Source organism: Anticarsia gemmatalis, chromosome 9 (assembly GCF_050436995.1).
Source record: "Anticarsia gemmatalis isolate Benzon Research Colony breed Stoneville strain chromosome 9, ilAntGemm2 primary, whole genome shotgun sequence".
NCBI classification, from domain to species: domain Eukaryota; kingdom Metazoa; phylum Arthropoda; class Insecta; order Lepidoptera; family Erebidae; genus Anticarsia; species Anticarsia gemmatalis.
In genome coordinates, this window is record NC_134753.1 from 13,225,498 (window position 1) to 13,249,991 (window position 24,494).

General features: G+C 31.9%; 1 protein-coding gene across 2 annotated transcripts in view; it reads right to left on the reverse strand.

Annotated features, from left to right (window-relative positions):
* Positions 1 to 24,494, reverse strand: part of kek2 (leucine-rich repeat, immunoglobulin-like domain-containing kekkon 2 protein) — a 313,905-nt gene that overhangs the window by 81,160 nt on the left and 208,251 nt on the right. The window contains exon 1 of one of the 2 annotated variants that reach the window (XM_076118552.1): positions 11,526 to 11,731. The exons of the other annotated variant lie outside the window; for it this stretch is intronic. The gene's annotated coding sequence lies outside the window, so the exon portion shown is untranslated. Of the gene's footprint in view, positions 1 to 11,525; positions 11,732 to 24,494 lie in introns of those variants that run through there. 2 annotated transcript variants of the gene reach the window in all.

Sequence of the window (24,494 nt, forward strand, 5' to 3'; positions counted from 1 at the left end):
AAGTTGAGAGTCAAAATATTAATATTCTGAACATCTTAACTCCTAGCAATCATAGAGAATTGAAGTACAACATTTTTGTTTAGCCCTGGCAGTCGCTAACACTACCACTACAAAGTTATGTGAGTGAAAACATGATATAAATAGTGTGTACCAAACTATGCCTCAAATAGAAATAGAGGCGGTTTTCCTGTTACGTACCAGTCGATATTTTCCCCAGTGGCGTGGAAATTGTAACCATCAAAGAGAACATATGAGTTAGATATTTTAGGCCCAGCCATGTTTCTTACTAAATGTATATTAAATTGCTTAAATAGCATTTTAAAGTGTCATTATTAGTCATGTGCTAATAGTCAGCTGACGACTATGGCCAGAGTAACCTGCGCCACAACTTTAGGCAATCTAAAGGAAAATGCTTATTCGTGCGAAATTCCGTCCAAATTATATATTAATTATTGAAATTATTGAATAGTAAATGTTTGAACAGATAAAGAATAGATTAATAAAAAAACTGTCGACTCTCTACAACTATTAAAGTCGTTATGTTTGTACACATACAACTGATATCTTCAAAAGATGTTTCGAGCATTGAACTAACAATAAGAAAGCTGGTATTTCTTTCTACACCACATTATTGTCAAAGATGTCGACTTATCTGACTTAAACTGAGTCGATAAGCAACGCTAAGAACTCAGGTGACTCAGCACACACATTTATATAAATAGCAGACTTTAAGATTATCTTGCAGTTTTATTTTCAGTTCACATTTTATTTAAGATCTCGATGCAAAGGCACATTTATAAATCGGTATGTGTGTATGTGCTTTTGTAAGAAGTCAAATTGTAAATTTTGTCACAGATAATAACATGAAATGAAATGAGATTTATGAGCTCGCTACATTTTCATTTCTATAAATTGTTTTATGTAGTAACAAGGTGGACACAAAATCGAATCGTTTTTTACCAGAGTTTACTTTCTAAATTACTGTCTTAAAACTTGCCTGGCAACCGATCTAGACTATTTCTATGTAAGTATTTACTAACAAAAAAACTTATCAACTCAATTGAATCGAACCCAAAATGATCAGCAGTCGCATACACTTTCTCCGTTGAAATATTTAGACAAATACAGACGTGCCTCCGTTTTGGGGTGGTGGAACTACCCCTCGTCTTATTACGAGGGGTAGCGGAGGTATTTTTTGTCCCCCTCGCACCCCTCCTAGCCAAAGGTTCATTGCTTCGTTGCAATGTACGCTGATTCCTCTCTCTAATCCAATCCGACCTTTTTCAAAGTTTGTTAGTCAATTTCTTGGGCTTAAGCATTTTTATTTTAGAATTTTAAAAGTTACGTAGTTGTGTTTGTCTTACTTTCTTTGTATTTTAAGTGTGGTCATGAATATTTATTACAATTAAAACTAAAGTAAGGCTCGTTACCAAGTGGCGTTATTCAGCTTCTGTCTAACCATTTGGGAAAAAGACGTGATTTTGTGTGTAAAACTAAACTGTATTTTAAACACAATCTTTACAATTTATTATTGAACGTTTTATTTTCTTCCTTTTTTTTGTAATCCTTAATACTAAATCATTTTTTATTACGTTTTATGTTACACATAATTATATTCAAATCCAATCCATCTCACCTAACACACATGTCCAAACTGAACACAAAACATATACTTAAAGCAAAACTATTTGGTAACATCAAAGTGGCTATAAACTGTTTGAAAAGCCTTCGCCTTTGTATCGCATAATGAAAAATAAACAGAGAGCAGCTGAGTATATTCTCACACAAGTGGGATTTACTTGTCAAGATATAATGTTTCCATTGTTACGTACTTTCTGACGGATATCAAAACTTGGAAGTGTACAACTAGCGTCTGAAATATGAGTAGAAATAAAGGAATTGTTAGGAAAATAATATATATATAAAGCTTAATAATAAAAGGTAATTAGAAACCAGTATTTCTTTTTGATACCTTGATGAAAAGATTTTCGAAAAAATATGTTTGGTAGCATAGCAGTCTCTAAAGAAAAGCTAAATTCTGCATATTTATACAGTTCAATAAAAAATGGTAATTAGAAACTAGTATTCATTTCTGCTACCTTGATGAAAAGATTCTCGAAAAATAATGTCTAGCAGCATTGGGGTTTCGTAGCAGCCTCTACAGGAAAGCTAGGGTCTACAGTATTCGTAGATACGCTACGGCGTAGACTATTCTTTTGGTTTTGTAGGATAAAATTAATTCTATTAAGATGCTACTGGTATTACTTGGGAGGTATATTTCTATCACTACTTGCATAATATTAAAGATTTGTTTTACGTAATCGTGTTTATGAGAAAATTGTGTAAATGTTATTATACTTATACTCATATTCTTATTCAATATTTTATCTTAAAGTATGCGTAGCTGATATAAGTTTTAATATATTTTTTATCTAGTCTAGTATAAGTTATCAAACTTTATACTCTATACGTAACGTCCGAAAATTGAATATTTATCAAAAAAACTTATTTAATCCGAAACTTTTAGTTTGGATATCTGTTTGTTTGATTTTTGGATACGAACTTATAAGAAAATCTATGAAAATTATGAAAATCCAAGGGTGTTAAATAGCCAAATAAAGCTTTTTCAAAATTGAACATAAAAGATAAAGATTATATGGGAGTACTAAGTTCGATTCCTATCCATTTTTTTTATGTCGTCTACCTGTCGCCAATTATTTCGACCCTTTGGAAGTATTGTTTAATATTTAATAATTACTATGAGTTTGATACAAAACTTTTAAATTAATTTGATGAGCCCGGTCTCTTAAAATAGCAATGACTTAAGAAAAAGTAATTTGTTATACGCTATTAGTTTTGTTCACCCTCTAGATAGACGTTAGGGGGTGGTTCCGACACAGTCGTAAGTAAAATTGGGGTTGAAAGTTTTCGATCTGTCTTTAGCTACCCTGAAGACAGCCTTCCACTAGATTTACGCTAGTGAAGCGAAATAATTTTAACGTCATAGACATTTTAAAAAACACGGCTATAGGTTTTTAATATCGAGGTCACATTCAATTAATCTAAAAAAATTTTGATGCTTGATTAATTAAGCATTATTTTTTTTTGATTCTATTAATAAAGCAATCAATTCAATTTCTCAAATGCCATCCTCTACTTAATTTATAAAAAGTTTCAAAATGCTACAATGTTTTCAACAGTTTTAAACTATAAAATCGCTCCATACTACAATATTATAGCTCTAACTGTACTACAATCCTAACTCACCCTTCACAACTACCGGCTTCCGCATCGGTTAGTCACACTTTGATGTGAAATTTCAACAAATATCAGGTTTCATATACACAGAACATTCTACCATACACCTATGATATTTGTGTTTCAATATTGACGGTACTTGTGAAGTAATTGAATGAAACTATTGAATTACGAACGTATTTATTCATTAAGTTTCTAAACTAGCGCGACAAGTCGCGACTAAGAGCGATGCATGTTGGTCATAATATCGAGTAAAAAAATAGATATTTTTAACTTCCATTGTGTGGAAAAACTGAGTTTAAGAACGGTGACCATTAAATCTTTGTGAATAGTCATTGTATTTTCTTTTCTGGTTTCTCAGTGTAATTTTTATCAACACGAAGTTTCCGTGTGGGAAAATATTAAAAAACATTAAAAATAGTAAGAGTTTTTCAAATAAGATACCAATCGTTCAACTACGAAAAAGGCGCCTTGCGTTACTTTTACGTTCATTACAAACATTGATTACTAATCACAGTAATCACACGTAAGAAAATAGGTCAATTGTCATTCGACTACAATGCCTATTTTATTTCTCTACCTCTATAGTAAAAGACATGATTTTATGTATGTGTATCTTTGTAAAACACATCAGTGTTTCTGTCATGACATCACTAACAAAGAACAATGAAATAAAAACCGCTCTGTATTTATAAACACATCATATAATAACAATCTTAAGAACAAACCAATGGTTTACAAACAGACGATTGTAGTCAATGAACATACGGTATGTTGAACCAGGTCGGTTTGAAAACAGTATATTGTATGAAGGAACGGTTGTTTAAAAGAAATAAAAATATTTGATGTCTAACAAAAACGTCAGGTGCGTAATACTCGTACCGATGGTCCTGTATGACAAGATGCATGGATGTGAATGAAGCAATTGAAGTATGTAAGGATCGTACCAAGTGGCGTTCTCTGGTCTCTACCTAACCTTATGGGAAGAAGGCGTTATTGTATGTATGATATAAACAGTAATACATTTTTCATTGTACAATATCTAGATAGGCAGAGACCAGCAAATGCTACTTGGTACGACTTGCGTACGTATCTTTACAAAGTTTCTTTGCTTCATTCTTATCCACACAGCTGTCAGCAGTTACGAGTACTAATACTGTCCGTACAATTCACATTTAACTAAATGACTTCTGTTTTCTAAAATTATAAAAACACGGCAGTGTAGTATGCCTTGACAGCTACACGAATTCAGAGTTAAAATAAAATTATCCCGGAAAAATAAGTTAATCCCTTTTCAGAAAAGAGCACTAAAACCGAAATGCCACAAGAGTATATTTAATTACAACATCAAATATAGCACGCGTATAAAACTTTCTCAACTAAAATAAACTTCAACAAAATGCAACATACACGAATTAAATTGCAAACTGAATTTATGGTAGAATTATTCTCGTGGAGCCAGTAACTACATTTGGCTAGGCTTCTACCACTTAGGTTAATCCGTTATTAAAGTGCTAATTAGTAAATTGGGCTGTTTTGAGGCCTACAAACAGTAATGCGGTCTCGACCAATGACGTTGTTTATAAACATATTAACCTTGCTCCTATTTTAAGCGAATTGGAATACAATTTTGAAAAGCGATTTCCTACTACCACTTTTGACGATTGAATAACTCAACTAACTTCAAGTCATTTTGGATAGAAATCTGAACAGAGAGAAACTAAATCTCATTATTATTATTTAAAGTACCTACTTAATTTTTTTTTGATAGTAAAGACTACGTATCCAGGTGAGAGGTGATGTAGCAAACATACGACTATTAACTATCGACAACCATCTAGCTTCAGAAGTATGAATACCATATCAGCCTAGATTTCCGTACGAATTAATAGTTTACTATATTTTAACTGTCATACTCTCGATAATGGTTGTACCAACTGTAGAGAGTCGCGGTACCGATAAGGGTCTTTGGTAAAATATCATTCTTGCGGTAACGTGATCTCACACAAAACTATTTTCTTATCCACTATATAATTGTTATAGATCTGATAGTATCTTGGGTCCATTGATTATTGTCCATACGTTCGTAAAGAACACAATACCCACTTGATTTTTATTTCTGTAAAGTTTTTATAACATAATAAAGTTAATTGTTCTATGATATTCATTCACACACAAGTAACTCAACATAATTCTTCCTTTACTAAGATTCAGCAACCAAATTGGTGTTGAAAAAAGGACTTTTCATGCAGCAGACTTAGATGCTAAAACCTAATAAAGGATAATAATAATAAGGGCTGAAAATGGGTGCTGAAATAAGTACTTCAAATTATAACATTAGTTTAGTAGCCCATATTATTATTTGAATAGTCAATTAATGTATTTGGCAATAAATTCCCAGTTATTGATGTTTATATTATCTATTGAGGTCCAATTAGTTTGTGTTTGAAGCTAATAAGGGTGTGTTTTACGACTATGTGTAATAGACAGTTTATATTGTGTGTGATTTTAATGTATTGTTTGGTTGAATAACTCGCTCGTTAAATAATCTAATCTATCAGTTTGACGACTGATGTTAAACCTAAATAAATATGAATCAGCAAAACAAGACTTTGATTATCATTATATGAATTTTACGCTACACGGGCACGTAGAATATCAAGTTAAAAACGAACTTTCTGAACGAACTACAACTGTCTGTGGCGTAGAGTGGTAGTGCTAGGTGGTAGAGAATGTGACTTCTGATGCTAAAATTCCGGATTTGATGGCGTATTACAAGGTATAATGTTAGGTATTGGTTTCTAATTTATATTGTACCTAATACTTCTACCAGTAACTCAGAGTTTGGCAACATGCCCCGCATTAATTAAAAGCTCCTGCTTGTATTATAGGACCACATATACATACTACACCTCTGTTGATATCTCTGAGTATAGTATGCATTATGTCATAAAACAAACTCTAGTATTAAAAAAACAACAAAGAGACTTTTCAGTTGTCAGAATAACGATATTTACTTTCAAGTTATTTCTTCAAATGCAAAGATTTTTGTTCAATAGTTTGCAGACCACTTTATGTGTCTCTAGGGACCATTAGCGTATCGGTTGGCAATAAGATAAATCATACGATGACACAACTACATACGATAACCTTAATTAAGGTTGAAGATTTCTTAAGTTTTTTTTGAACATTACACGAATCTGTAAATTCAGTTATTATCTTGTAATAAAATCTCTTTGGTTTCAAGAATCACAAATGAGTACACAATTCATTAGGTTTCTTTCATTGAGCTTGTGAGGTACCCAAATATTGAGCTTTTTTATATAGAGAAAAGATTTTAGTACAAGTTCCTACATACTATAATGCGAAAAGACTTTTTCCCCGACCTAATATGTTGCAAAAAAGGATAAAGAATACCATTTCCAGCAAATAAGTTAGATACAGAAACTAGACCTACATAAAATGTTCAACTGAACAGGAATATCATTGGCCTATATTTTATTTTTCTCTTAACGGCGTGGCCATTTTCCAAGAAACAATACTTTGGACTTGGCAAGATAATAGAGGGTGTAAAATACAGTAGTTTACACTGCCAACTTATGATATAGACGGTAGTTATTATTCTATTATGAGACCTTTAACTGCACTCACATGGGTGACTGAATGACACAAAATAAAATGTTGAACAACACTCAATTTATCTTGATCTCAATTTCATAAAAAAGCATGAGTTGAAAGCGTGCTGTAACTTATACCTAATAGAAGTATGTTTTGTAGAAAACCAACTAATAAGATAACGGCAAACGTAAAAACAAATGTAAGTGTATTTTTTTTCTATTTTTCTGAGTTGAGTTTGAGTTTAAGTCAGATATTTTTCAATTTGCACGATTCATGAACGTGTCCACGGTACATTGAAGCCCGAAGCGACTGTCTATATACTAGAAAACATAGATATTACTTGTAAAAAACAACTTTAATACGTAGTTTATTCTGTAAGTACCAATAAAAACCACATTATTAAGTACAGCAATTTAAATCGTTATTTAATTTACTTTAAACCTACTTCTCCCTAACTACTACAAAACAACCCCTTCACCTTCTATTTCCATTCTAAAACCGAAAGCAATCGAATAAATAAATGCAAATAGCAATAAAATTACAGGGTGCTTGTCGTTATTATCCTATTCCGTTACGAGAGGCAATAGTCGCTAGACAATGGCGTACGGAAGTCCACTACAGAACTAAGCTGAACTCGGTGATATTAATTGTATAGTTGGTTAAAGGACTTCGGGCTCCAGACTTAGTGTTAAGTGAAATAATTAGCTTTTTGATTAGGTTTAGGTTAAAGTTTTTAAGCTGTAGTAGTAAGCTGATTGTACATGGTGAACTTAATTGTTAAACGGGTTTTAAGGGCGATGAGAGTAGGTTTACTTAGTTTGCGTGAAATATTTATCGTAGTAATAAGTATCTCATTTGTTAATGGGGTCATGAACTGTCGGTGTACTATATTCTATGAAATCCTGTTCAGTACTTTTGGCGTGATATTGCAACAAATATCTGTCCAAACTTTCGCATTTATGAATATAGGATAAATTTTACGACCAGTTTAACCTTTACCAAAATCTTAAGCAGTAGCATGAAATACATGTAAAATATCATAAAAATACACATTTAATTCCAAAATTCAAGAGTTATGCTTTGTGTCCGTTGTTTGTATGTCTGTAAAAGTCCCCGCGACACAAGAGCAATTCTTATTGCGCGAGTTGTCTTTTAAATAAAAATAAAATTACTGTTCGAAGTACAAATTTAATAACTAACGGATTACGAAATAACCTGCGGATCACGAGGTCCTGTTTATAGTGTTTCCAATTTCTGAACATACTCAATAGTAGGCTAGAATTTGCCTACATGTTACATGAGACATATATTATAAAGGGAAAAACGTGGGTGTATACACTTTCTGTATAACGTGTACATGACGGGAGGTATAATAAAAGTAACTAAAAAGCTCTCATAGAGGATAACGAATACACATTTTAGTTTAGTAACCCTTATCGTTATCTTTGTATCCTACACTGAATGTTTTCGATTATCACTAATAATACCAATATATTGTAGTTGTTAGTGAATCAATACTGTCTCATGCATGTAACCGGATGGGCAAGATCAGTGACGGATTGGACAACACATAGTGTTCACCGAAGTCTAGGCCGACCAAAGATAGGTGGCACGCAGATTTGTCAATATAAATATGCGAGTCGATCCCATCTACTGACTTACTACCATATTAGTAAGTCGCCCAGGAATGTGATATCTAAAAAATCGGGAAGTTTTTTGCCTAGCAGTGGGACACACAATCAATGATAATAATATAATGTTTTGTCAATGGCCCTAGTCCTAATAGAAGATAAAGCTAAAATTATTCATAATTGAAAGTAGGAAAAGCCAAATACCACAAAATACTCGAAATATTATTAGGTGAGGAGGTTTCCGAATGTTTACTCAACAGCCCCTTCGTCACTACATTTTACAAAACAAAGTCCTCTAGCCATGTCTGTTTGTTCACTATGAACTCAAAATCTACTAAACGAATTTGCACACGGTTTTAACTAACAGATAGAGCGACTTCCGAGAAAGATTGTAGTGTGTAATTTTTAAAATATTCCTCTATACTATTACCAATAACTTTAGGTAATAGTTTACCCAAACTCTTACTTCATAAGCCTAGTATAGCCGGGGCAAGTTGCTAGTAGTTTTATAAATTAAAATGGCTACTAAGAAACGTCATCGCCATTCGCTTAGTTTTCCACTCAATCATTTAAATAAAATACCAATTTACTTCTAATTTTGGCAATGCTTAAAGTACCTTTACTTTGAAACAGCTCTCAGAAAGTCGAAGTCAGAAATAGCTCCATTCAATATCGTTAAGAATCAATAACTTAGAATTTTAGAACTTGAGTAAAACCTTCGTATCGAGAGCCCTCTAATACGCCTATTTATAGAAGAAAACTACGTAGTCGTACGTAGAATAAATATTTTTAGGCATATATTATCTCTAATTATTGCTCATTACAAAAATTAGTTCATGAGCCAACTATTAGTTACGCTTTCATGGCTAAAACCCTGAACTGTTTTTGATTTAAAATAAAATGAAGAATATAAAAAACCCATCATCAATAAATTCTATCAACTTAACTTTCCAAAAATCAACTAGCCGTGCAAATCAGCTAGCTGATCATAGAACAGTCGTAAATGCTAAACGGAATCTTAAACAGGATATCGTATGACGTGTTAGTACAAACCCCCATTCAAGACCATATTCAATGAATATTATACCATACCATACAAGACCATATTTCAATAATATTATGCTTGAATGAACGTAAAATCCTTATTATTCTTCATTATCAACATCATTAGCTTATACCTATTTCCTATCTATTGAAATTGATTTAAAAAGCGTCAGAAATGATAATTCTAAATGAAAGCCATGGCTAACATTGCATGTAATTTTTAAATATTCTACTATAATAATACATTGTTTTTGTTTATACCCAAAAATAAAGAATTCGCAGAACTATTTATCAAAATTATCTCACAATAAATCTACGCAAACACGTTTATAACCTGTCTAATCTATCTAAAATATCTTAAAACTACAACTAAAAGACTTAATAAATTTCACTGTATCTAAATACTGCTGAACACTCTCAAAAACACAATTTCCCATCCCTACAAGCTGAACCGTAAACCAATCACTGCCAATATCACTCATACAATTCAATTACAGCTAGTGTTGTTACCGCGATTAGACAACACCTTCCCACGGGTACCGTACACCAGAATCGTACTATACGATGGGGAAAGGCTCCGCGTACTCTAATTAATACGGTGATCATCAATCTGCCTGTCAGCCACGGTAATTAAGGTAAACATGGTCCTCCCGTGGGTTGTTCACGGGGTTTATGAAACGCTATGGGTATTTAAGGGTTAATAATGTTATTACTATTTGATCTTAAATATCAACTAATATATTATAGTCTGACTATTTAGTAGAGAGTCTTGGCTTACACGATTACCTAGATTAAGTAAATAATTCTGTGTATGGCCATAATACAAAAGCTATATTATTATCAAACAAACAATTGTCTACTGCATACCACGATGCATCCCTCATGCTCTTAATAAAAAAAATAGCATATCTTCACAAGTCACGAACCTTGCATATACGGCTCTCTATGAATGTTTCATTTTTAAATGGTTTTATCCATAATATTTAAACCAAAATACTTCCGGATAAGTTTCGGTTAGGTTACTAAGTAGGACACGAAAAGGTCTTTTTTATATACATTTGTTTTATCTATAAGATAGGTTTTCCGAAACTTCTAATCGTCAAACGAGCCTTGAGTATAGTATTTAAGTTTATATACACAAAAATATACCTAAAATGAGTAATCAAGTCAAGAAATTAAAAAGAAGGATATAATATAAAAAATATTACCAGTAATTTCGTACCCAAAAAATAATATAAGCCACAAAATATTTTGCGTCGAACGTTTAAAACATTACGGTCGAAAAATTATGAGCCCAATGTCATATTAAAACATTAACCCTGGAAATGCAGGTTCATAAAACTGGACCAAAAATAACCAGGGAATATTTCAGTAGAATTGTTTCCTGGCCTTTTTAGAATTTAATAACGTTCTCGACAACCTTCGATGCTCAGGCGAGTCCATTTTCCACGAATAAAAAATACATATTGAATTCGACTGGCCATGGGAAAATATTTTCCTTACTTCCGTGATTCCATTTTCATAGCATTGGTCAAAAAATATATTTCCACGAATTTGTTTTTAAAAACTGTGTGTAGTGTGTAAACCTAAAATTGGTTTATGTCAAACTTTTATAAAATGAACATATATTTTTTTGCTATGACATTTTAATAGTCAGTAGCCTTTTGCTGTTTAGCTTCATCGCTTTCGCTATTAGAGCCAGAAAAGATAAGATTTCTAGCGTTATTATAAAAAGAAGTATTACTTTTATTTATACGTAATTAAATATTATACACATGTGCTATTAATCGGGAATGGTTCAAACCATAACGATGTAGAAATAATTTTATTTTCGCTTATTAATTTTAAATTTAACTGAACCACGATTTCACCAACCTATTAATAAAATATTCCGTTTAATAACCAAGTCACATTCACACTTAAAATTACTAAAATACTAAACAAAAAAATCATAAATCAAGAATGAATACATACGTGAAACACACAGCGTCGAATCCAGCAACGAAATATTTGTTTGTCAGTACATTCATACAAACATAACACAAACACGGGCACAGCACATACACTTTATACATACACTTATCACTCTGAGTGTAAAACAGTCGACATGTTTAGACTTGGCCGTATGTTTTATAGCACTTTAAGGGTTATGATTTAAACCGAGCGAAAAACGACGTTACCATTCGAAGGTTGGTTTTGACTGAGCGCAGGGGTGCGGGAGACGGGGCGGGTGAGGCGCCGCGCAGGCGGCCCCCGCACCCCTCCCCCCTACCTCTCTCATCCACTATCGAGACCAACTTTATTTTTCTGTTTTCGGATCGCCCACTTATCTTTGCCAGTGCCGATTGATACAAAAGCGCAATTAAAATACGTTTTTCCTTTTCAAAATAATTAGTTTTTCTAGACTGCTAGATTTGTGTTTAGTGCTATAATTTTTAAGTGGGTGTTTAATTTTATTCAACGTGTATTTTATTAGGGGACAAGGAACGTGTTCTTGGAGTCAAATATTTTAAGATATAATGATGCCTGCTGGTAACGCCTACGTATTTTCTTTAATGATAGAATTGTCCCAGCTGAATTTGAGGTTCCTATTCTTAGACATTGTAATTTATAACCGCGTTCAATAACATAATTTTCATTACATTTATATTTTTAACTAGCGGACTGGCCCGTCTTTGGCCAGGTATAGTATAATTTATCCCGTTGTTTTCATTCCCGTGAGAATTTTGATCCCATCGATCCCATAGACATCTTATCCCGACAGTTACAAACATAATTAAGAAAAGAACTATCGAATTGAGTTTAGTCGTTCAAATATAATGCGCGTACATACACTTCGTTGATTTATTTTTATTCATATAGTTGTGAAAAGTAAAAAAAAAACCCTTTGATATATTTATATCTAAAAATGCAATTATCAAAATATAACATACTCAAATTGTTTGACCTCTATTCAGTCTTTAAGAAATATAAGGTTTCTTGACATTAAGAATAAACTAATGATGAAAAAAATCTAAATTAATACGCTGACAAAAGTTTTCAAGTATAATTTAGTTCTGAGTAGTAATTTGAATTCAAAATCTAGCCTTAAAACGTAGTACTTTTCAGAATTCTTTTATTATATACTTTCGTTATTTTACTTTGCTATTTTATACAATTGAATAAAAAGTAGCGTTTCTAACTTTCAAGTGAATTTCTTGCAAAATTTGGGCAATTAGCTAGTTAGTTTTACTTTCAAAACAGTAATTATGAGTTTAATTTTGGTACATCTCCTCGATTATATGAATACAGTCAGATCCATGGGCCTCCTAACGTCTGATATTCTGGGACAAATTAATGAAAAAAGACTTCCTCGTTCATAATTATTTGAAATGAGTTATAACAAAGAATTAACACGTGGTATAATCAATATAGTTTTGTTTCATATCGAATTCCAAAATAGATATGTGATGGTTCATCAATACATGCAAACAAAATATTTATTTAAGAAGAAAAACTACTGGTCGTCCGTTATTTCAGGAAATTTTATACCGAAGTTGTCTTTACAAAATCGTACCTTTGTATATGTTCCAGCCGTTGATAAATAAAACGCTGGAAGTAAAAAAACAAGAGTATGTTTCTTCGTATTTCACAGTTTCAAATAAACAAATATGTCTACAGGAATTGGGTAGTTGCCTGGGTTAACCAAAAATGATTAAACTCGTACTCGTAAAAGATTAATCTAAAATCATCCTAAAATCATCATCAAAATCATCATCTTCTCTCACTATGTAGCTTATTTCGTAAATATTATTGAACTTGTATTTATTAAAGACTGAAACATTTTATTAGACACTCATTTGATACCAACGAAAATATGATATAGTGACGTATGTCGTATTTCTATATTGAAATGTGTTTTTGACATTTCATAAAGAGTAGCTGATTTGACTGGTAGGCAACTACCCTATTCCCTGTATGGAACTTGGAGTTGTATCTAAAATTTCGAAATAAGGTGTTGGTTTTGAAAATGTAGACCTGGTTCGAACTAATACTAATGTACTAAAAACCTTAATGGAACCTAATAGGTTCAGATTCGAAGCCTAATGTGTGCTTTGACTTTCAATGTGGATATTAGAAAAAAGAAATACGGTTTTTTCGTAAACCATTACCTTGCTTGTTATGATCCTTTTCAAGAGTATACAGATACAGACGTATTCTCTACTCGGCAGACACAGGACATCGCTTGAGTATTTTCTTTAAAAATTACTATCTTTCTTAGTAATTTTACATTATTATATTGGAACATTTTGTTTTTCCATTAACAGAGCACATTTTTAAAGGAAATAAAATATTGATACCAAAGCCTACCAAAGTTATTATTACTACTAATTAGTAAATAGAACAGTGCTAGCCGAATGCCCTCTTTTCTTCAATAGAACTATATAAATGGGCTAACATAAGCTTGTAGAGTTAAAAGCCGTTATTAAATAAAAACTATATAAGTTGCTTAAATAGCCATTACTGGTAACAAAGCACGAGAACATTATGATTCCAAACAAAACCCCATTTATCATTAAAAATAAGCTTAACTTCCTTTACAAAAATTTCAGACGCCATTTTTCAAGCCGCATCTATACATCGAAGCATTGTCCTTTACAAATTGCTTTCCCCTACATCGCCGGCCTCAGATATTAAACTCTGCCTTAATAAGGACTAAGTTTGTAAGTTTTACCGCGATTTTCTTGTAAATTACTCGAAGGGCGATGTTTGCGGGTGTATGAATGTTTGTTGGCTTACTGTGAGCGGCGTAATGATTGTTCTAAAGTTTGATGTGGTGATTTGTTTCGCATGTGCGAATGGTGTAAGAATGAGTCGGTCGCTTTTTATAATTATATTGGACTTTCAATTCCACGGTGTCATCAACAGTTGATCGTATATTTTTAATGAAAATAAATATCAAACTTTTTAGAATAAAATTCATTGTTTGTATCGATAATTCTAGACAAATAGGAGTCCAGTTATGTGACACTTAAAAGGACCAAACTGCATATGAATATATAGGCATTATAAGGTAAAATGCGTGTTCGCGTTAATTCCCGTATTCTATTATACATTAAGCATTTTTCGGTTTGCAGCCTGTATATCATTTTTTTTATTAAATTAGTTTTATATTGAGTCAAATAAGCGCAATTCAATGCTTATTAAAAAATGTGTCATTGAAAGCTTAGTTCGGTTATAAATTAATTACGGGAGCAACTTGTTTGCCACAAACAATTTGTTTTATACATCGATGCCCTAAAGATGCGAGCTTAATGTTCACCAATCGCTTTAGAGGTTATTAAAAGCCTGTTCGATGGAAATTGTTTTATAATACCCGCGGGCAATGTTATATTTATAATATGAATAAACGAAGGAATCTACATATAAGTAAGTTGATATACTTAAAAGAACTTTATTATGTAGCATAAATGATTTTGGCAAGTGTCTGCTAAAAATACCTTTCTGTCAGTCACTATTTTGCTAAGGTTTATTGTTTCATATTTCGATAGCATTCCTATTTATAGGTAACAGTGGTGGCTTTTAATAACATGATTTCTTTAATAAGCTTTAAATTTCCTGCAGAAACTCTTAATTGCAGTTTAGAGAATGATTAATATCCATTATTTTGTAACTTATTCACTAAACTAACGAACATTAAAGAATTAATTCATACATCCAACAACAAAAATTATAAAAAAAATATTTTAAAATCAACGATACACTATCGTTTTTCGAAATGGAGTTTTGTGACCAAAACAATGGGTCACGAAAAATCAATTTAGCAATTTTCAAGTTCATACAAGTTCTATTATTTTATTCTATAATAATATGTTATTAAGTGAGACGAGACCAGCCGTTTCTTAAGTTGGTAACTACAACAGAAATACCTAAAAATCCTAGATTATTTACCGTTAATAGGTAGTTGGTTGTCATTTAATCTGTATAATGTTATCTCAGTCAGTCGTAACTGCTCCCTCGAGGTATAATGAAGTGATGTAATCGCGGCCACAGCTGAAAACCTTCGGCATTGTGGGGAAAGTTTTTCATACAAACATTAAACAGATTTTTTGAATAGGAAACGAACAACAAATCAAGGTCAGAGCGAAGTAAAGACTGAAAATTCGAAAGGCTGAGTTTTCCCCTATAATTAATAATAATATTTGGGTTAGAACATAGCACGAAAAATATACACTATTGACATAATAACGTTAGCTTAATAAATAAAATAAGTGAGTAGCGCGATTCCATACAATCGGTACTGTCGAGTATCGAGGGCTTGGCATTTAGAATGTATTGTCAAAATAGTTCTATGACGTTAGTTTTACGACGTCCGTTAGAGGCGGTGATCAGATTTTCATACAGAATTTCTCGATAACAGCCGGTTGTTGATAGTCGATAGAAGTCAGTCTACAGAACAGATAAAAGACAATCAAACTACATTTTTTGAATTTTATTGCTATGCGTCCATTAAAAATAATTATGTTAAATACTATCAACGACAAAACACAATCTCAACTAAGATTAAAATCAGAATTAGCAAACCTGTCACAGTCAAGACACATAAAAATCTATGTAATATAGAATACAGTTAACAATAAAACAGAAAAAATCAACGCAATCCCGTATTTAAAATGGTTAGGGTCCAAACATTCGATGAAATGTTTGTTCGGTGCGAACGTCAACATTTATACAAGAATAATTGTTTTTTTTTCGCAGATTCACCCACGTTTTTGTCCAGTACATGGATTTTAATTACAAATGAAACAATACTATGACGATCATTTTTTGTTTTGATTTTTAGTTATTGGAAAACATTGTTTATTGGATATGTCTTTCATATATTGCTGATATTAAAATTTTATAAAACAATAATATTAATAAATTGCCTCTGGGACGCCGCCGGTAGTGTATAATAATATACACTGCCGGCCGACTACTGAACACGAGGTCCCGGGTAATTCGTTTTTCTAATGTAATAAAGAATAATTTAAATAGTACCCCGGATTCCAGTTGGTTTGATGATATTTATTTTCTATTGTCAGCCATCGACGTTAGCAATTTTTATTTCGGAAAATTAAAAATTATCAAATTATTTTTTTGTCTGACTTTAGTAAAACACTGCGTACAATCTCGGAAACTGTCAAACAAAGTAATGTTGTCAAATTTTAAGAAAACATTTTTTTTTACGACTCTCAATAATATGTTTTGTACTCATAGTTTTACTTTTTCTTCTTACACAGCACATATGGCAAGTCACATTTTAGTCCAAATGATCCAATTTTGGTTATGAACCCGGAAAGGCAACAGAATTGGCCAAGCGGGATCGGTGAAATTTAACCCGATCTTGTATGGTCCCAAAACTAATTATTGTAAGTTGTCCCTGTGTATTTCTCCTCAGCAGCTGCTACTCAAGCAGTTTTTGAGGTTATTTCGATTTATTTTATATATTTATGTCGTTTTGCTGCTCATATTAATTGACGTTTTTAAATTATCGTGGCATGTGCACAATGACATAAAACTATAGCTCGATTCTCTACTACTATCGACTACCAACAACCGACCTGTCATCGAGAAATTTTGTATCAAAACCAGTACCTCAATTCTCTACCACTATCGACTACCGACAACTGGCTAACTATCGAAATTTTGACATTTAGAATGTACTGCCAAAATGTTTCCTACGACACCCGTCAGAGGCGCTGATCAGATTTTTATACAAAATTTCTCGATGACAGTTCGGTTGTCGGTAGTCGATAGTAGAAGAGAATCGAGGCACTGATCAGCGCTTCTAATTGGCTTTTTCGAAACTTTTTTGGCAGTACATTATAAATATCAAACTTTCGATACTCGACCGTACCGACTTTAGAGAATCGCGCTACAGTACAGTCATCTATCGTCTCATAAATCAACATTAACATTTACAATAGCAACAACAGACACAACAAAACAACTCACTCTAATGATCATTTCTTAGAAATGAAGTCCAGTTTTCCAAACGAATTGGTCTACCAATATTATCACCTACGAACGCCTACGGTGCTACGACGCCTACGATCGCTACAGCGCCTACGGCTACGACATTGACTACGGTGTACTACGAATTCTGTGTGCATGGCCTTGGATCGCAGGCGCTATTGATTTCGAATGTATCAAACTTGTTGGTTGAAATGTTATATCTCCGTAGCGAGCTTCTTATTAGTCGAAAATGTATAATATAATGCTCTCTATTATGAGTTTGATTTCAGGTAGAACTTTTTTACGTTTCGGGTTAATACTTATGAATCGGAGGTATCTGGAGACTACATTTTGAATCCTTTATAGTTGCAAATTCTTTATCCTGTAATGCTTTCTATAATTCCGACAAAATTATAACAGAAAACTTGATCAACAAAAATGTACTAAAAATCACTGCACGTAATATTTTCGCATTTTTAATTTAAGTACGGATATACTGAGTAAGCCTATCTGTGCGTCTGTTTCGCTTTCACGGCTAAACTGCTGAACAGATTATGATAAAGTTAATCGCTGATATAGGCGAAAGCCCAAGATCAAACAATCTTTTTAAACAATCAGCGTAACATAATCAGCTAGTCCTACCTTCGCATTATTTATTCCACACAATACAAAACGCTCCATACAAAACAATTTCGCAAAGAATATTTCCACATAAAGATATTTAATTAGCCGTCGTAGTAACAAGTTGTAAGCCTTAGTCTAAGAGCCAGCATTATGAAGTTGGTAATTTAATTTTATTTTATCAAACACTTGCATCTGCGGGTCATTATTTTAGAGGCAAGATGCAGGGATGATGTCTTCTTTGTTAGTTGAAAACTTTTGAAATTTACCTTTAACTTGATGTTTTTGGCTTTTGTGAGACGCTAAATAGACGTAATTGAAAGTTATTTTCGAGTTAATGAACCATGTAAACTTGGTGCTATTTTGATAGACTTTTGATTTTTATATTATGAAGTAAGTTTTATATTTTTTTGTGATTCTCTCTTTAACTATCTCGACTGATGTAAGTAATTATTATGATAAAAGCTGTTTGTAATACATGATAAAATCACAAAATACTTGAAACTGTTTAGAATGATTTCATCATCGTTTTTAAATACCTACTAAATACGTTTTTGCATCTTAACTAATGCATTGGTATCTACGCTGTCATATCAATAGAGTTTTGAAGTAAAAGTAAATCAAAAGAGTTTCTATATAATTAATCTCTAATTTTTTTTATTTTATCTTCCCACATATCACTCTAAACTATTAGTATTTAAATTTCGAAGAAAACATTCAGAACGTATCAATTCTCAGTATTTCTATTTCTGCGAAATTCCAGCCAGCGTCTTAAAAACTTCACATCTTTTAGATTCATTTATTTGTAAACTGTCTAATGCTAACTTCTGAACTGACATCTGTCATGACTTTCCCTGCGCTAGGAAGATTCTCGGAATCGACTGAGTTTTTCCTAGAATAGAAGCATCCGTAAATTATAAAATATTAAATTTCTGAGAAAACGTTATAAACGATTTTTGGTTTAAGTTTCGAAAATAGCTTTTTACCAGTTCCTAACTCGTAATTGGCTAGCGTGTTGCACTCAAAACTCAACGCTGATTCAATTCCAGAAAGAAAAAAATGCAAAACAATAAGACATTATTACAAAATACATGATATAAATAAGTACTATTTGTACTTAATAAAAAGTTAACTTATATAGCATTTTTTTGTCAACTATTTTTTTAAAGTTCTGTTAAGTTTTACAGAATATTCAATTACAATAGACCTTAACAACTATTGTAAGCATAAAACTAAAGACAACTCAGAGAAGAAAAAAACATTTTGATTATAAATTTAAAAGTTGAGCCGTATAATTTGATTGTGTTTCAAATTCTCATCAAAACAAATTGTCAATTTAGAGTCAGAACAAAAATAAATATATTCATTGTCAACTGGGTAAAGCCTAAACCAAACAAATGAATCGTTTGGGCGTAACACTCTGTTTTAAAATAACTTTTTTCCGATGTTTGATTACGAAAGGATGGTTTTTACAACCCTTGTGGAGCAAACAGTATGACAAGTCTGTACGAATGGTTGTAATTATAACTACTGATACTAGATGTTGTAAATGAGAAAATATGACCGTATTTTACACTTGTACGTACAATTAATCTGAAAATAACTATCCTTTCAAGGAATTTTTAATGTCATACTATAAATAAAAATGCAATACGATAGTTCTTTACATTAATATTTTTTTGTTTATACTGTTTTTTTAAGTAGGCATCAAATAGGTGGAAAAAGGGAAGGGAGGCCTTTGCCCTGCAATGGGACAATATGGGCTGTTAATAAATAATAACAATTTATTTAGTTTCGCTTATACATGAACGGCATTGAGAAGACTATAATAATATGTTATTAACCATTTACGGTGTTTTTATCTTCACTGTTCAACTATTCACAAAAATGTCCAACTTAATCATCAATTTTCAAAAGTTTTTTTTGTTACATTTAACTCTACAGTAAACTAGACAACTAAACTAATAAATAACTTAAAAATATAAATAAATATAACCAAAACACAGTCCTTCTGTCACATGCGTTGTTTCAAATAAATTCAATCATCCATCCCGCGGTGCGTGTCCGCGTAAAACTTTTATTTCAGATCTATAACAATATAACATACGCAATTGATTAGGGAGCCGCGTAGTGTTGCTTTTTATTTTATTTTTGTGGCCACACCACCCTTTTAGGGGACTTTTTGTGAAACGTCGATTGAAAATGTATTGATGAATTTTTATATCTATTTTTACTTTTGTTTTTTATTGAAACGTTTGGCAGGAAAATTTCAAATACTGGCTTTTGCCAACGGTTTTGACTGTAAAAGAAAATAGTATGTGTTTTATACCGAATTTACTTGATTACTCTGCATAAGTGTTATCAAAATCAGGCTAGCTGTTTTTACAATTTAATGTCAAAAGTAATTTTTTATTTATAATTTTATTTGTGATTTTATTTGTGAAGCAAAACTACAACTTGATACAGTACATCTGCTATTAAAATATCTGATAAGATATTCTTATTATAAAAACAATGAATAAACTGTTAATATGTATGAATTTATGAAGCGAATAATTCAGTAATTATCTTTATTGTCGTGCATTTCATATTTGTTTTTTTTTATTTTGGTAGTAATAACTAAACGAGTTTTTGATACCATTGCTAGGACTTGCTTTTTGTGAAAACATCGCTATGAAAGCATGAAAAACTAGACGGACAATTTCCTATTACTTTTGACTATGGACAACCGAAAAAAAGCACTTATTCCTAATAAAATAATGAAAAATAAATAATATAACATTAGAGATGACTGATGTTTTTTTAATGGCTCGAAAACACTGATGTCTAACTTTATTACGTTTAAACAATGTTTCATTAAGTTTATTATGTTGGAGTTTATCAAAGAAATATTATCTTTTCCTAACTAAAATTATCTGAAGAGTTTTCTTATACAAAGATACTCTACAAAATCCTACATTACATTTTAAACTCCAAACAAAGTCTCAAAAGGTTTTATTTCAAATTATTCACGTACACAAAACAAACAATTCCCAGAATTACCTCCACCGACGCACCAAACAAAGCATTCTTTGATTCCAGCAATTTGACAGAAAAAGCAGTTGAATCTATATTTTTCTTTCACCAAACGGAAGGAACCCTTAGGCAGACAAATACAGAGTAAAATACATATATATCCTCATGAAATATGTAACAGTTAACCTGAATTTTTTGTGCTGTTTTAGTTTCCATGGTGATTCGAAGCTTAGAAAAGGTATCAAGTAGAATTAGGTTAATGTAATGCTTTTAAACTAAAGTAAGCTGGTAAAGTTTTGGCTCCAGTCCGGGTTATGAATAGAACATTTATTCTACTGGATGTTACATGGGATTAGTGTGATGTCCATGATTTCGGTGGACCTTTTTCAGGGTGTTTTGTTAAAGTGTACGATTATTATTTATGATATGTGTGTGTATAGCTTAGATTGGTAATGGTTGTTGACAATATTTTTTGTTATGTATTTAAGTAGCTATGAAAGGTACTAATTAATTATTTACTTATCAATTCACCACAGCTGTATGTATTTATATTAAAATCTTCATCCATTGCTTAATTAAGACTCAATTTTCTCGTACATTTTACAGGGATAATGTTAAAAAATAAATTATTTTAAGTACCATTTATATACCGTGGATTACCCACATATACGTTCTATGCAGTTGTTATAGTAGCTGTCTATTTTATACACATTAAATACTAAACTACACAGTCCACCCAAATATTTTGCCTTCTTATTAAATTTCACGTTTTGCCAAAACACTCGTAATTGCATTATCTAATTAGATGCAACTATAAGAACCTTACTTTACACTTTTACATTTTCAACCCCAGCACTTGTTTACGCAATTCAAATTATTGTCATTTTAAATAAAAGCAAACTTAAAGAGTACAAACAAAAAGGAATTTAATAAAAACTCGCGCTTATTTTTTTGTTTGAATACAAAATATTTTTTCAGCTCTATTGAACGTGGTTATGGATTGAATAAAGTTACAGTAAATTAAGAAACATGATATTTTTCTCTCTACTTATATAATTTAGGAATGATTTTTTGTTTGGGTGTGTTAATCTAAAATGCTATTGTAGCATATATTTTACGTGCTGCTATGTTTTTCTCAAATTAATTCTCGTGATACTACGCTAAGTAAGACAGATTTTTAGATGATTTCGAAATTGTATGTGGAAAAATGTAATACAAATAATTTGTCTTGCCATAATGTCATTGTAAAAATACACATTTAAACTTAGTCTAAAATACAAAAACAATTTTATTTTCATCGAACTATCCACCTCATTTCACCCAAATTATACTTCAAAAACTTCCACGACTTTCAATTATATTTACATTACACAAATCTATTTTTTTCATTCAAGCTTAAACGTAGCTTTGGTTGAAAATCCCAGAATTAGTAACAATATTGATTAAGATCTTATCCATCAATCACGTCACGTCTGCGGGCTTAGGCTTTGACTTCGGCTTCACAAAACTTGCTAGTTCAGGCTTATCTGTTCAAAGATTTTAAGTGACGTTGAGGATATAAGACTTGCCTGCGACTCCGTTCTTGTGGTCTATAGTTATAAAGTAATAATTATCGTTCCACTTTCATTAAGATTTCCGGAATTAAAACTACCCTACATCCCTTCTTCTTTATCGGGTGTCATTCTTTATTTGTACCTACTACTCTAGTTAGATAAAATACACATAGACAGAGCTGCCTTCTATTTTTAATATTAGTAGGAAAGTAAGGATTTGTATTTCAGCTATTATACTAAAGCTTGTTAGGCCTCTTGTAATTTCGGCAAAATTTACATTCGCTTTTTTATCGTTTCCTTGTTACAGAGGTTTTTGCTTCACAAGTTATTTTAGGTCCCAAGTAAACAGTACTAAGATAAGGCAGAGACAAAAACCGGGGCATAACATTTTGTGATTTGGACTCAGTAGTCAAAACAAATAATAATGCTGATCGTAAAAAAGCCCAAAGTAAATACTGAAAGGGAAAATTAGGACGAGTTTTGGCTAGAAAATACGCTCTACGTCGCATACTAAACTGGAGAATCGCTTAAAAGATACCATGCTATTAAAACGCCTTATTTTTGTTACTTTACTTCTTTGCAATGATTTAATATGATATTATTACATCACGGTAATGATACCAAACCGTTGTTTAATACAAAAGTAAAAAGAGTTAAAATGAAAATTAAAAATTGACCTACATCAATTAACTACGGCGAATCAATAACAACTAAATTCCACCCAAAAATGTGTTTGAAATCAACTCAATCAACCCTTCACAACTACAAAACTGTCACTAACCGCACTAAATCAATTATTGGAATTTATTTCTCATTAAAAGTGCGGTGACCCAACGTGCCGTGATTAAAATGAATCAAGTGGGGATGTCAAGTTTAAGGAACAATAGACAAGGGGTTAGACTGGATGCAGAACAAAACATGTGTTATACAGCAATTTTGAAGAGAATAATAATCCATTAAGAAAAACTGTTTTCATGAAAGTACGATGGATTTAAACTCTGACATATATATTATATGTATACATACATAATATGCACATAGATAAAATTATGCTTTCTTCCATAGTGGTAGGAGACCAGAGAACCTTTGCTATAAAATTCTATATATATTTCTCACCGAAACTATTTTGTTTTATAACTGTGAACAATGAACATACCAATACGAACGAAGTTTAAACACTGCGAAATCATCACAACAGTCATTTATTTTCCTAAAAAACATGAAATAAATAAACATCGTTACCATAATTAATTCAACAGCATATTTTCAACTTCAATAAAATATATACAAAACCCTCAAATTTAAACCATCTGCTAACATGACAACTAAAAAACGTAGAACGAAAGTCCCAAAACAAACCTAATAATAGCACAAAAGTTTCAACTCGTAGTCCAATCGAGTTACACCCTCATCTGTCGCACTGTAATCCGTGTTCTAGGCTTCCTAGCTATACTTAGCACGCATGCATTACACACACACTGATACATATTTAGGTACACACAACACACATCCACCCACACACATGCGCAAACACACACACACACACACACACACACACACACACACACACGCGCATACACACACACGCACATGCGTTCACACACACACACACGTTTTCTTAAAAAAATGTTAAAAAAAGTTTAATCTAACTCTAATTCAAAAACCTGTAATTTATAACTTTGTATTAGTTAGAATATAAGTGCATGTCCTTTTTTTATATCTTTCCTTGTACACCACTTTTATCATTTTAAAATATGTTACTGAAGAGCGGGGCCTC